The 12,329-nt window shown below is 40.9% G+C and overlaps 1 protein-coding gene across 2 annotated transcripts in view; it reads left to right on the top strand.

Moving 5' to 3' along the window:
- Nucleotides 1-12,329, top strand: part of arnt2 (aryl-hydrocarbon receptor nuclear translocator 2) — an 88,095-nt gene that overhangs the window by 42,520 nt on the left and 33,246 nt on the right. The window lies entirely within an intron of this gene.

The raw sequence follows: 12,329 nt of genomic DNA, 5'->3' as shown, positions 1-12,329 counted from the left end.
ACAACACTCCTGATTGGTTAATATAAACGTCATCGAAGAAACCTGCCAATGAGAACTGCCCGCGCCTGTTGTTCACATTTGAAACATTCACGTCAGTTAGAGCGGGTCTCCTCCTGCGGACGGAGCTACAGCTGTCTGCCCTTTTCACACCGGCGCTTTTCCAGCTCCGGCTCGGAGCTGCAGGAGTTTATGGATTAATATCGGGATCGTTTTACATCTACACGTTAAATATGAGCATCGGGACGTCAACAAAGAACAGAAGACTTGAGATCTGGTGAGTCCTGCAACTGTAATGGAGTTAAACATGTATTTAGATAATCCTTAGTTTGTGAATGTTTTATTTTGTATTTAAGGTTACGTTTCTTCTTCTAGTTAGCTGAGTTTGCATCATTAATAGGTTGTTAAATGTTAAGAAGCCCTGAGATGCTGTTTCTTGCAAGATGTTGCGCCCAAACCTGGTTTAACAAGGTGGCTGCTAACGTTAGCTTACAGCTTATTGCAGTGCTGCCGCTCCACCTCTCGTCTCCACACGGGAGAATTACACATAAATATGCAGCGGGGTGTCACAGTGTTGTCGCCAAGTTTAATGTAAAGTTTCACAACTTTCTTACAGCGGAATCCAGTTTGTTAATGTTAAGTAGCCAACAGCTAGCATAGCATAAACAGCTAACCGCTAACGTTCGGCTAACTTGCTAGTTAGCTCTGCTCTATATATTACAAGCTAACATGACTAGCTAATGTCACACTGTGTGAACTAAAATACTTGTTGTATTACTACATCATACATGCTTGGTCCAAATCACTGCTAAAATTAATTATTTTTGAAAATGTATAGTAAATAAATACTCAGCCATGCATGAAATAACATAGCAAAAGAATACGGGCAATGTTTGACCCATGTTGTCCCTTAGAAGTGTAGTGATACAAACATGATTTTTATTCAAAAAGTAAGAAAGTAAAAATTAGAATCAACCAAGCATATCTTCCCCCTCGAAATCCCAGTTGTACTTCGCTAACATGGACTAGGTCATGTTAGACAAGCAATCCAGTGGTTAGTTTTAGGGTAAGCTCCATTGTTTTTTTTTGTTTTTTATTCACTTTAAGAGAAAGGGATTTCAGAAACAAGTATCACAAGTTTGGCTCAAGGTAAAATGAACAAAAGCTAACTGTTGTTAGACTATGTTCCCCCCTTCTAAACTTATGAAATAATCAATGCCCTTGGGGGGGGGGGGGGGGGGGTGTGTGTGTGTGTGTGTGTGTGTAAGATTTAGGGGATCTATTGGCAGCTGCTGATAATAACGTCCATCATTATGGTTTACTAATAGTTATCACTTCACTTCCTCCTCCAGCACCTGGACACAGCAGGAACCTACGCCAGGATCCTGTTTGTGGACTTCAGCTCTGCCTTCAACACCATCATCCCAGCTCTGCTGCAGGACAAGCTCTCCCAGCTGCAGGTGGATCACAGACTTCCTGTCTGACAGGAAGCAGCACGTGAGGCTGGGGAAACACGTCTCTGACCATCAGCACCGGTTCCCCTCAAGGCTGCGTTCTTTCCCCTCTGCTCTTCTCCCTGTACACCAACAGCTGCACCTCCAGTCACCAGTCTGTCAAGCTCCTGAAGTTCAGACGACACCACGCTCATCGGACCCATCTCTGGTGGGGACGAGTCTGCCTACAGGTGGGAGATGGACCATCTGGTGACCTGGTGTGGGGAAAACCACCTGGAGCTCAACGCTCTCAAGACAGTGGAGATGGTTGTGGACTTTAGGAAGAACGCAGCCCCGCCCGCCCCCATCACTCTGTGTGGCTCACCATCACTCTGTGTGACTCCCCATCACTCTGTGTGACTCCCCATCACTCTGTATGACTCCCCATCACTCTGTGTGACTCCCCATCACTCTGTGTGACTCCCCAGTCACTGCTGTGGAGTCTTTCCGCTTCCTGGGCACCATCATCGCCCAGGACCTCAAATGGGAGCAGAACAGCAGCTCCCTCATCAAAAAAGCCCAGCAGAGGATGTTCTTCCTGAGGCAGCTGAAGAAATTCAACCTGCCAAAGACGATGATGGTGAACTTCTACACCTCCATCATGGAGTCCATCCTCACCTCCTCCATCACCATCTGGTACGCTGCAGCCACAGCCAAGGATAAGGGCAGGCTGCAGCGTGTCATCCGCTCTGCAGAGAAGGTGATAGGCTGCAATCTGCCATCCCTCCACGACCTGCATGCCTCCAGGACCCTGAGGCGGGCAGGGAAGATAGTGGCCGACCCCTCCCACCCTGGACACAAACTGTTCACCCCCCTCCCCTCTGGCAGGAGGCTGCGCTCCATCAGGACCAATACCTCTCTCCATCAGGACCAAAACCTCTCTCCATCAGGAACAAAACCTCTCTCCATCAGGACCAAAACCTCTCTCCATCAGGACCAGAACCTCTCTCCATCAGGACCAGAACCTCTCTCCATCAGGACCAAAACCTCTCTCCATCAGGACCAGAACCTCTCTCCATCAGGACCAGAACCTCTCTCCATCAGGACCAGAACCTCTCTCCATCAGGACCAGAACCTCTCTCCATCAGGACCAAAACCTCTCTCCATCAGGACCAGAACCTCTCCATGAGGACCAAAACCTCTCGCCACCAGGACCAAAACCTCTCGCCACCTCAACAAGGCCCCCCCACTGACACTTTACCTCATCCACAACGCAGACTCTATGCATTACATAATGGAGATCACAGGATGGTAAATAATGCAATGTTTAAATATTGCTTACTGCACATATTTTATATTCTATAATTTATTGCATTCTATTTCGATGTATATTACTGCTTTATTTTATTGCTATCTTACTATATTTTTATTACAGTGTTCTTAATATAGTTCGCTATCTGTGTACTTTTTTTTATTTAATTTTTTTATTTATATGTGTATGTACGACACCTAGTCAAATTCCTCATACGTGTGAAAAACCTGTTTCTGATTCTGATCTTTTTGTCCTCTAGGTTGCACTGCCACGTCTACAGTAGCGCAGAATGGACAGAGGAAACATGATTGGGCCTCAAGTTTTTTGCAGCCAATATACATTCTACAAACTTGGGATAGGAGGGTGAGTGAACAAGTTATCCATTGGTTGGAACCTACATCCCCATTGTTAGACGTACTAAATCCTGCACACTGCTCCTTCAAATTGACAATGTGAACATATGTTGCCATTTTGTAATTTCTGTTATTTTCAGTTGAGAATGTTTCAAAGTACTCTTAAAAAATTCAACTTACTTTTTGTTTCTACTGTTTATAAGTATGATGTTTAAATATGAAATGCTGTATTCATTAGTTTTCATATTTTAAGTTTTCAGAGTAATTGTTTCCGACAGAACATTTTGTGATGTCTTTTCATTGAATGTCTTTGATTGGAAAATGTTAGAAAAAAGCTGTAAAATAACAGTATTCTACCTGTAGAACTTTAGGTTCTGTATTTATTTTAGTGTTTGATCATACAAATCTAATAAAAAAAAAAGTAAAAAACAGTTTTTCTCATCCGAACTTTATTTAAGGTATTTGAATGTAACATTTTAAGACAATGGATTTTGAAAAGAGAGGAAAGTTTCCTGTAAAATCGTTAAGGACAATTTCTGTATATTAATTGCTTTTGCACTTTATTTGAGTTAAAGTATTTTTACTTTAATTTTATGGTTTTTGTTTGGCAGCCGCTGCTGCCAGTACTTTGACCGTTTTTTTACAGGTTTTTTGCACGTTAAAGTATTAGTAATGTACTTTTATTAAAGGTTATTGACTGTAAAAAGAGAGGATAAATCTGTAAAATTAGAGTATTTGTACGTTAAAGTATTAGTAATGTACTTTTATTAAAGGTTATTGACTGTAAAAAGAGAGGATAAATCTGTAAAATTAGAGTATTTGCACGTTAAAGTATTAGTAATGTACTTTTATTAAAGGTTATTGACTGTAAAAAGAGAGGATAAATCTGTAAAATTAGAGTATTTGTACGTTAAAGTATTAGTAATGTACTTTTATTAAAGGTTATTGACTGTAAAAAGAGAGGATAAATCTGTAAAATTAGAGTATTTGTACGTTAAAGTATTAGTAATGTACTTTTATTAAAGGTTATTGACTGTAAAAAGAGAGGATAAATCTGTAAAATTACAGTGTTTTCCTGTAAAATCTTTAAGGACAATTCCCGTAAATTAATGGCTTATTCACTTTATTTCAGTTAAAGTATTTTACTTTAATTTAAGGGTTTTTGTTTGGCAGCCGCTGCTGCCAGTACTTTGACCGTTTTTTTACGAGTTTTTTTTTTACAGTGCAGCTCACCGCTTCATAAGGAGTTGAACCTTTCCTTCTGGCAGAATCTACACAACACATCAGCCCCATTGAACATCCTAGTCGTGCCAGCCTTTACAACACATGAGGGGCAGAGTTTTACTCTGTGTGTGTTGCAACTTGCATATTTATTGCACTTGACGCACACACACGCATAGCGTAATTTCCACTGGGGACAGGGGGGACATGTCCCCCCCACTTTTCGAAATCCCGTTTGTGTCCCCCCACTTTACAAATATGTTTATTTTATTTTTTTAACGCAAGCCGTCATCGCCACGGAGGAGCACACAGCCTCTGTGAGCGAGCGAGACAGAGAGAGAGAGAGAGACAGAAACAGAGAGCACACCTTTATCTATTTAATATAGTTGTAACAAATAAAGTAAGAAATCATTCCAATGTGTACTATATTGTATTTAAAAAGGGAGTGATTAGTAAAATATGCATAAATAAAAAGAAAGAATGCTATAGGTAACATAAGTTAAGAATAAACAAGTTTAAATGATTTGTTATTGGTTGTGATCATATTCTAAAGATGTTTGGAGTATTGAAAAGTATACAGCTCCCTTTCATCTGAGTGTTGAGAGCTGTATCCATACATTCATTTTGTGCTCAAAGTGCACCAGATTGATGCATTTAACTTCAACATTTAAAAAAACATCTTCCCGGGGCTGCATGCCCCCGGACCCCCCGAGAGGATGTGAGGTCCACCCCCAAATAAAGCAGTTAAAATAATTAAATTGAATACAATTTATTTTAGTAAACACTGAAAACGGGTCCCACAGACCCAAACAGCACACAAAGGTTAAAGGTAAGCATATAATAATGTTAAAATGTGCTAAATATATACACTGCAAAAAACAATAAAAAGAGGAGTAAAAGTAGCTCACGACTTGTTTTATCTTTTGAAAGTAGTTCTCATCCTAAAAAAGGTTGGAGACCCCTGCATTAGACCTTTACAAAGATTTGAATGGCAGTTTTGTTTCTTTTAGCTGCTGCCTACACAGAACATTGAAGAGTCCTGCTGAGCTGTTTCTAATTATCCCCGCAGAAGCTCTCACAAAAGGGTTTCATGTGTGATTGATTGTGGTGTTCAGGCTATTATTCACACTATTAATCATATTCTGTACAGACCTATCAGGATGAGTCAGAGGCAGGGAAGAAGTACGATTCTAGCAGGGGCGAAAAAGTGGGCTAGAGTAATGAGTTTAAAATCAAGATTATAATACAACATATTTTATGATTTGAATATTACAAATGTTGGAATGTTTCCAGTTTTTTTGGCCCAGTCATTAATACCTGATATCAGCTTATAGAAAGTGAGATCTAGTACTTAAATGTGATCTTTAAAATATCCAACTCATCGGTATGTACATTGGTGTCACAAATGATGTCTGGCTGAGTGCTGACACGAGCTCACAGATACACCTTTAAAGAGGCCCTAATATGCATTTTGGGGTTCTCCCTCTCCTGTAGTGTGTTCTGTAGGTTTTAGTGCATGTAAATGGTCTGCAGAGGCTAAAATCCCTGTGTTCCCTCCAGAGGGAGTTTCTGTCCCCCACTCCCCCCATCCTGAAATGACTCAATTGGACTCCTTTGTTTACTTTTGTGACATAGTGATCATGAATCAATATGTTTATATATATATATATATATATATAATATGCTGAAAACCCATTCCTGCTCACCATTTCTGAGTTATTTTTGCCCATAATGACCGCCTCACCGCACATCATTCCTAACATAGTGATCTAGTTTGATTTCATAGGAGAGAGGATGTAATGTAAGGATTTAATCAAGTCTTGGATTGCAGAGTATGAATGTCCTCTTGCTATTTTCAGTTGATAAATACTTGTGTAAAGTTTGTGAAGGCAGGAGGAAAGCTTCCGCGATTATGGTCTCCTCTGTTCCTCCAAACCCCGCCCCCTCCCTAAATATAATGACTGACAGGCTGATAGTAACCTGATAGAAACTTTATTATAAAGCTAACTTAATCTCATACATTAATGGAATGTATGGAACAGTAAGACAGAGAATAAGTGTGCACCCACATGCAGTATTTTTGTTTTTATATGCTGTTGTAAATACTCCTGTTGTCTGCTGTGTTCAGACCAAGCGGCAAACTCTGGGGCAGAGCCGGGAGGCCAATAAGGAAGTGCCACAAACTGCAGTTCATCTATTGGCCGATAGGCGATGACTGCAGAAAGGATCAATTTCCATAGACCCCCATGTTAAAATGCCCAACTTTACAGCAGAAATAAACATGTTTCTGCCCCTGGATGCAATAAAAAGAGAGAGAGAACATGACATTCCTCCTAAAGTGCCAAACATTCAACGAAGTAAGGAGCATTTACTGTAACAAGTTGAACTCTGTAATCCCAGGTTTCAAGGAGGTTAATGACCTCTCAAGATTGAGAGTACTCCTAGGAGAAGGAGACAAGGCACACCTTGCTGCCCAATATGTATACACATGCCACAACCTGAGGGACAGTGGATGAGACACATACACACAAAATCACACATGCACCCAAAGAAACACACGCACACACGTGTGTTGAAGTGTAATTGTATCACTGTGTATATATATATATATATATATATATATATATATATATATATCAATAATATGTACAAATTTGAAATGTATGTTAATTATTTTGCATTTTGATGCTTTGGCAAAATTGTTTCATTTAGCTTTCATGCCAATAAAGCCGAATTGAATTGAATTGAGAGAGGGCGAGAGGGCGAGAGGGCGCGCATCGGTACCGCGGATTGTTGTTGGATTGAGGCTGATAACTACAGCTCTTTAGTCTAAGTTATCTCAGTGGGTCTCAAACGGTTTGGCCACAATTTATGTAAACAAATATTTCCAAGGCACACCTTTATAATTATTAGGATAAATAACAACAGGTTTGAAATCATTCCAATGTATACTATAGGACAGTAACCAAAAATATCGTTTAAAACTGGAGATATTAAAAAAAATGCATGAATAAATAAATGTTAACTTGGTAAAATAAGATATGAATGAACAACAAAAAGAAAATACGTTACATTTATGTGTTATTGGCTATGGTAGGTTATTGGTTATGTTCACATACTTATTTGATTATTAAAATGTAAACCGATCTTTTTCATATGGGTGTTTAGAGTTGTACCCCCTAGATCTATTCTCTAGTAATTCTGCTCAAAGTGCACCAGATTGAAGCATTTTACTTTAAAATGTTAAAAAAAATCTTTCCGGAGGGGCATACCCCCGGACCCCCCTAGAGGATGTGACGTCCACCCCCCAATTAAAAACAGGTTCATACAATAATGAATACATTTGAAACCTTTATGTATATAACCAACATGTCAATAAGTTTCAGTTGTTGTAGTGTATTGGTCTTTTGTAGAGATTTTTCATTTATTCTTTATATATTATATCGTGTATTGCTTGGAGGAGGGGGGGCACCAAATCATAATCTCACCCAGGGCACCAAAATGTCTAGGGCCGGCCCTGCCCCTGCGGCTCCGTTAGCTCCGTCAGGCGTCCCGGTGGCGTAGTCCGGCGTTATAACTGGAGATCAAGGAATGCAGCGAAACCCAGACTTGGTTCGCCTGCAGCCCGCTGTAGTATTAGCTAAATAAATTATGTTGAACAAGGCTTATTAAGCTGAACATCGCCACAATTGTTCTGCTATGTATCGGTAGCCTACTTATTTCATTTTATTAACGTGTGAATGACAAGCCTTAAGAATAACAAAAAATAGCGAATTCTCTTGCAGAGTGTCTCGTTTGATTATGAATGTAACGTTTATATAGTGGAACTACACTGTTTTATCAAAACCAAAGTGCCATGCAAAGTGCCATGTAACTTGGTATGCATGTATTTCAGCAGGAAATGTGCAACGTAGATGACATTTACCAACACAGACTATATAGAAATATTTGTAAAAGTAGTTCATGCGTTATTAAGTGAATATGGCATTAAAACACCTATGCTTTTTGACTGTCACATTTTTACATTTCCACATTGCATCACTCATTTAAGTTCTATGTTTTGCTTGTTAACACCTAACATATAACTTGTCATGTATTTTTGTATAAAGGTTTCCTTTAGCTTAGCTTCTTAGCCTGAGCTAGCTCTGGAACTGCTAGCTCTGGAACTTCCAGCTCGGTGGCAGCAGGTCCCGCCTCAGCTCCGCCTCTTCGCCCTTATTTGGATTAGGCTGAAGCAGGCGGGAGTTAGACTCTGACGTCACTGTCGAGACGTTAGTGGCCGACTCCGCCTACTAAGGGCTTCTCGGCAACTCTGCAGAATCCTATGGGTGACGTCACGGACACTACGTCCATTTATATACAGTCTATGATTCAGACTCAAGTCCTGTGTGTGATGCCACATTCAGGACCTTCAGTGTCCTTTTTTTAACAGAAGACCGTTGCTAGAAGCTGCAGCTAGACTGCAGAAGTATTAGTTTTTTGTTTTTGAGGATGGAACAATTTCACACACAGATATAGGGAGGCTAGACCTATATATTGATTTATTATGGTTTATAATTTCATGTCAAGACGAAGAAGAAGAAGATGGCTGAACTGTTCAGTGTCAATCCTGTGGAGATGGAGGTTATAAATCTCCAAAATCATGTTCAGCTTAAGTCTCGGCAAAAATCACAACTCTATTGGAGCCTTGTAGACCCAGAAAACTATAAGAACATCACCAAGCAGCACTGAACATGTCTGCTTTATTTGTCTCTACAGACAAATAAAGCAGACATGTGAAGCAGCTTTTTCTGACATGAATGAAATCTAAATACAGAACAAGACTGACTGATGAACATTTAAATGACTCTATTAGAGTGAACCTAAGTGGGTACACTCCAGCATACACCTCTGGTGGACTCCATGCAGTGCCAGTCATCAAACTAACTGTGAAAAAAAAGAGTGAATACACTGTGCCATAAGATGCTTGTAAGGTGTTACTATGTGGGCCATAATAAGAAGTGAAAACATTTTATTTTTCTCTTGGACATTTATGTGAATTTTCAGTGATGTACCTATTATGTGGGCCATAATAATATGTGAGACATTGTCGTTTTCTTGGACCTTGATGTGAAGTTAAGATTTTTGATAAGCTTTGGGTATTGCAATTTCACACGTGTACAAAAGTAGCTTAATTCAACCGATGAGTGCTATGTGAATAAATGTAAGCGATGTGATGCAAGTAGCTCTTGGCCACTTTAATTTTTTCAAAGTAGCTCTCAGATGAAGAAAGGTTGGAGACTCCTGTTTTAGGTCGTTAATACCCCTTTCACACCAACGGTGTTTCAGGGCCGGTTCGGTGCTGGTGCTTGAAAAGCACCGGGTTTTCCTGTTCACACCGCAGCGGAGCAGCGTCATAGCTCCGGAATCCGGTTCGTTTCGAGCACCAAAAAGTTGTCCGTCTAGAAGCAAGAACCGCATACGTCACGCTTACGTCGGAGGGGGGGCGAGATTAACCTGAGCTAACACTTAAGGCGAGTACGGCAAATAAAAGTTGTAACAAGCAGTAGTGCTGAGCAAAGTGACTAGAACGCAACCACACACTTGTTAAAAAAAACACACTTTATAAAGTCAGGCAACACTAACCAGGCTTCGTGTGATTCTGTTTATTTGTACCTTACTTTGACCATCCGTTCGCTGTTATTGATCATTGTGGAGAGCAGGCAGACGTTTTGTTTGTTATTATAGCAGCTATCGGATGGAATCAATACATGGGCTGCACAGGTTGTCATGTCCGACTATCACAAGTAGAATCATAATGAAAAATACGTCGGTAAAAAGTGCCTGTAGAAAACTGCTTAGCAAGTAGTCAGTTTAGCTTCGGTTGCTATGCTAACATCACCCATGTTATACCAGAGAAACTTTCATAACAGCGTTGTGATGCCAAACAGCGTCAATTCAGACTGACACCAAACAGCGTCAATTCAGACTGACACACATTCACTTAAGGGGAACTGGGGATATGTATCAGCTGCTTGTGTGACAGTCAGACAGTGAATACTTTAGAGCCGTGTGAGCTAACCCGGAGCTAACGGGAGAATACACTCCCGTTGAAGAGCAGCCGGCCAGCACTGCAGCGGTCGGTAAATGCCGCTGAAACACATTAATAAACAATGAACCACGGCACTCTGGAGAAAAGTATAAGGTTGGAGAAGTCGTTATTTAATTTAATCTGGCTTCGTATGATTAAAAGCAACGCAGTCCCCGGCCCGTTGTTGTTGTGAGGTGAGCTCCGGCGTTGGGGAGAAACTCAGCGACGTAAACTGTGACGTCATGACGCAGCAGCGGCAGCACCAGTCGGGCTCTGAGCGGTGTGAAAAGAGCCGGCGCTAAACCGAAGAACCGGTTCTGAACCAGAAAAGCTCTAGCACGGAGCTTGAACCGGAGTTGCGTTCGTGTGAAAGGGGCAATAGTCTATTCTTCAGCAACAACTGTCTGGAGGTCAGACTTTAACTGTGTGTTTTATTATCTGTCAGCAGTAATATGTTAGCTCACGTTAGAATGATTACCATTGTGCCTTGCTCGGAAAGTACTGACGTAAACATCAGGATAATAATTCCTGAATTTCAAACACGTTATGACACATATAATGTGAAGTTATTTGGGGCAGCCATGATGATTCTGAGAACAGTTCGGATAACCTTCCGAACATCAGGACTGACCCAGTACACTGAATTAAATGTAATGGGTGGGTCAACCAATTTCACATAACTGTATTAGGTTAGTTGAAAGCAATAATATTAAGTTGAACCTAATATTGTTTATTTAAATGTATTATTATTGCTTTCAACTAACTTAATACTGTTATGTGAAACCTGTCAACATAATACATTTAATTAAAGTCAACCTTTCAGTTTTTTTCAGTGTGGTGCTCCTCTGAATGTCCGGAGATCAGGCAGAAATCAGTAAAAAAGCCCTGAAACCCGAGACCGGCTTTAGCAGGCCTGCTTTCTGTTCTAATAACTATTGCCGTCTGTTGGACATCACATCACATGGCTACAAAATACATCAGAGAAGCTTTATACTGCTTCATGGACAACATACACACCTTTTCCATTGTCTCTATGACGCGTGGCTTTAGCCTTCTTTGGTCCGGATCCTTCTCAGAGGCCTCGGCCTGCGGAGCCACACTGTGTCATGTTGTGAGGAATGTGTTGGACTGCCATGTTCTTCTGTTCTGTTGCTATTTCAGGCTTTGCATCATTTAAACAACATGCTGCTGGCACGCTTTGAACGAGACTGCAAGCAAACCGAAACGCAACCACTTCTGTGACACGTATAGTGTAAACATGTCTGAGGAAGACAGGGTTTCAGGGCAGCCATGATTAGATTCAGGCTGGCTTATGTAACGCTCAGCCACGAGACAGAGAAAACAGCTCAGACTGTGAACCGTGGCCCAGAGGAAGTCCAACTGGAAGCACTCACTTCCTGCCTTCTCACCTTCCATTCCTTCTTACCCTCCATGTTTGCTCCATTCTTTCCTTTAATTCCTCCCTCCTTTCCTTTCTTATTTCTCTTTCTTTCCCATTTCCCCCTTCCTTCCTTCCTTCCTTCCTTCCTTCCTTCCTTCCTTCCTTCCTTTCTTCCTTCCTTCCTTCCTTCTCTTCTTTTCCTTCCTTTCTCTAATCTTCCTTGCCTTCTTTCTTTCTCCATGCGTTCCTTTAATTTGTCTTCCTTTCTTTTGGTCTTTCTTCCTTTCCTCCCTCCTCTTAAACAATGGAAGGAAGTAGGATGAAGAAAGGAGTCTTCCTTTCCTCCCTCCTCTTAAACAATGGAAGGAAGTAGGATGAAGAAAGGAGTCTTCCTTTCCTCCCTCCTCTTAAACAATGGAAGGAAGTAGGATGAAGAAAGGAGTCTTCCTTTCCTCCCTCCTCTTAAACAATGGAAGGAAGTAGGATGAAGAAAGGAGTTTTCCTTTCCTCCCTCCTCTTAAACAATGGAAGGAAGTAGGATGAAGAAAGGAGTGTTTCTTTC

Source organism: Trematomus bernacchii, unplaced genomic scaffold, assembly GCF_902827165.1.
Source record: "Trematomus bernacchii unplaced genomic scaffold, fTreBer1.1, whole genome shotgun sequence".
In the NCBI taxonomy this organism is placed as follows: domain Eukaryota; kingdom Metazoa; phylum Chordata; class Actinopteri; order Perciformes; family Nototheniidae; genus Trematomus; species Trematomus bernacchii.
The sequence above is the reverse complement of the archived record's forward strand: the minus strand, read 5'-3'. Positions and strand labels throughout refer to the sequence as shown.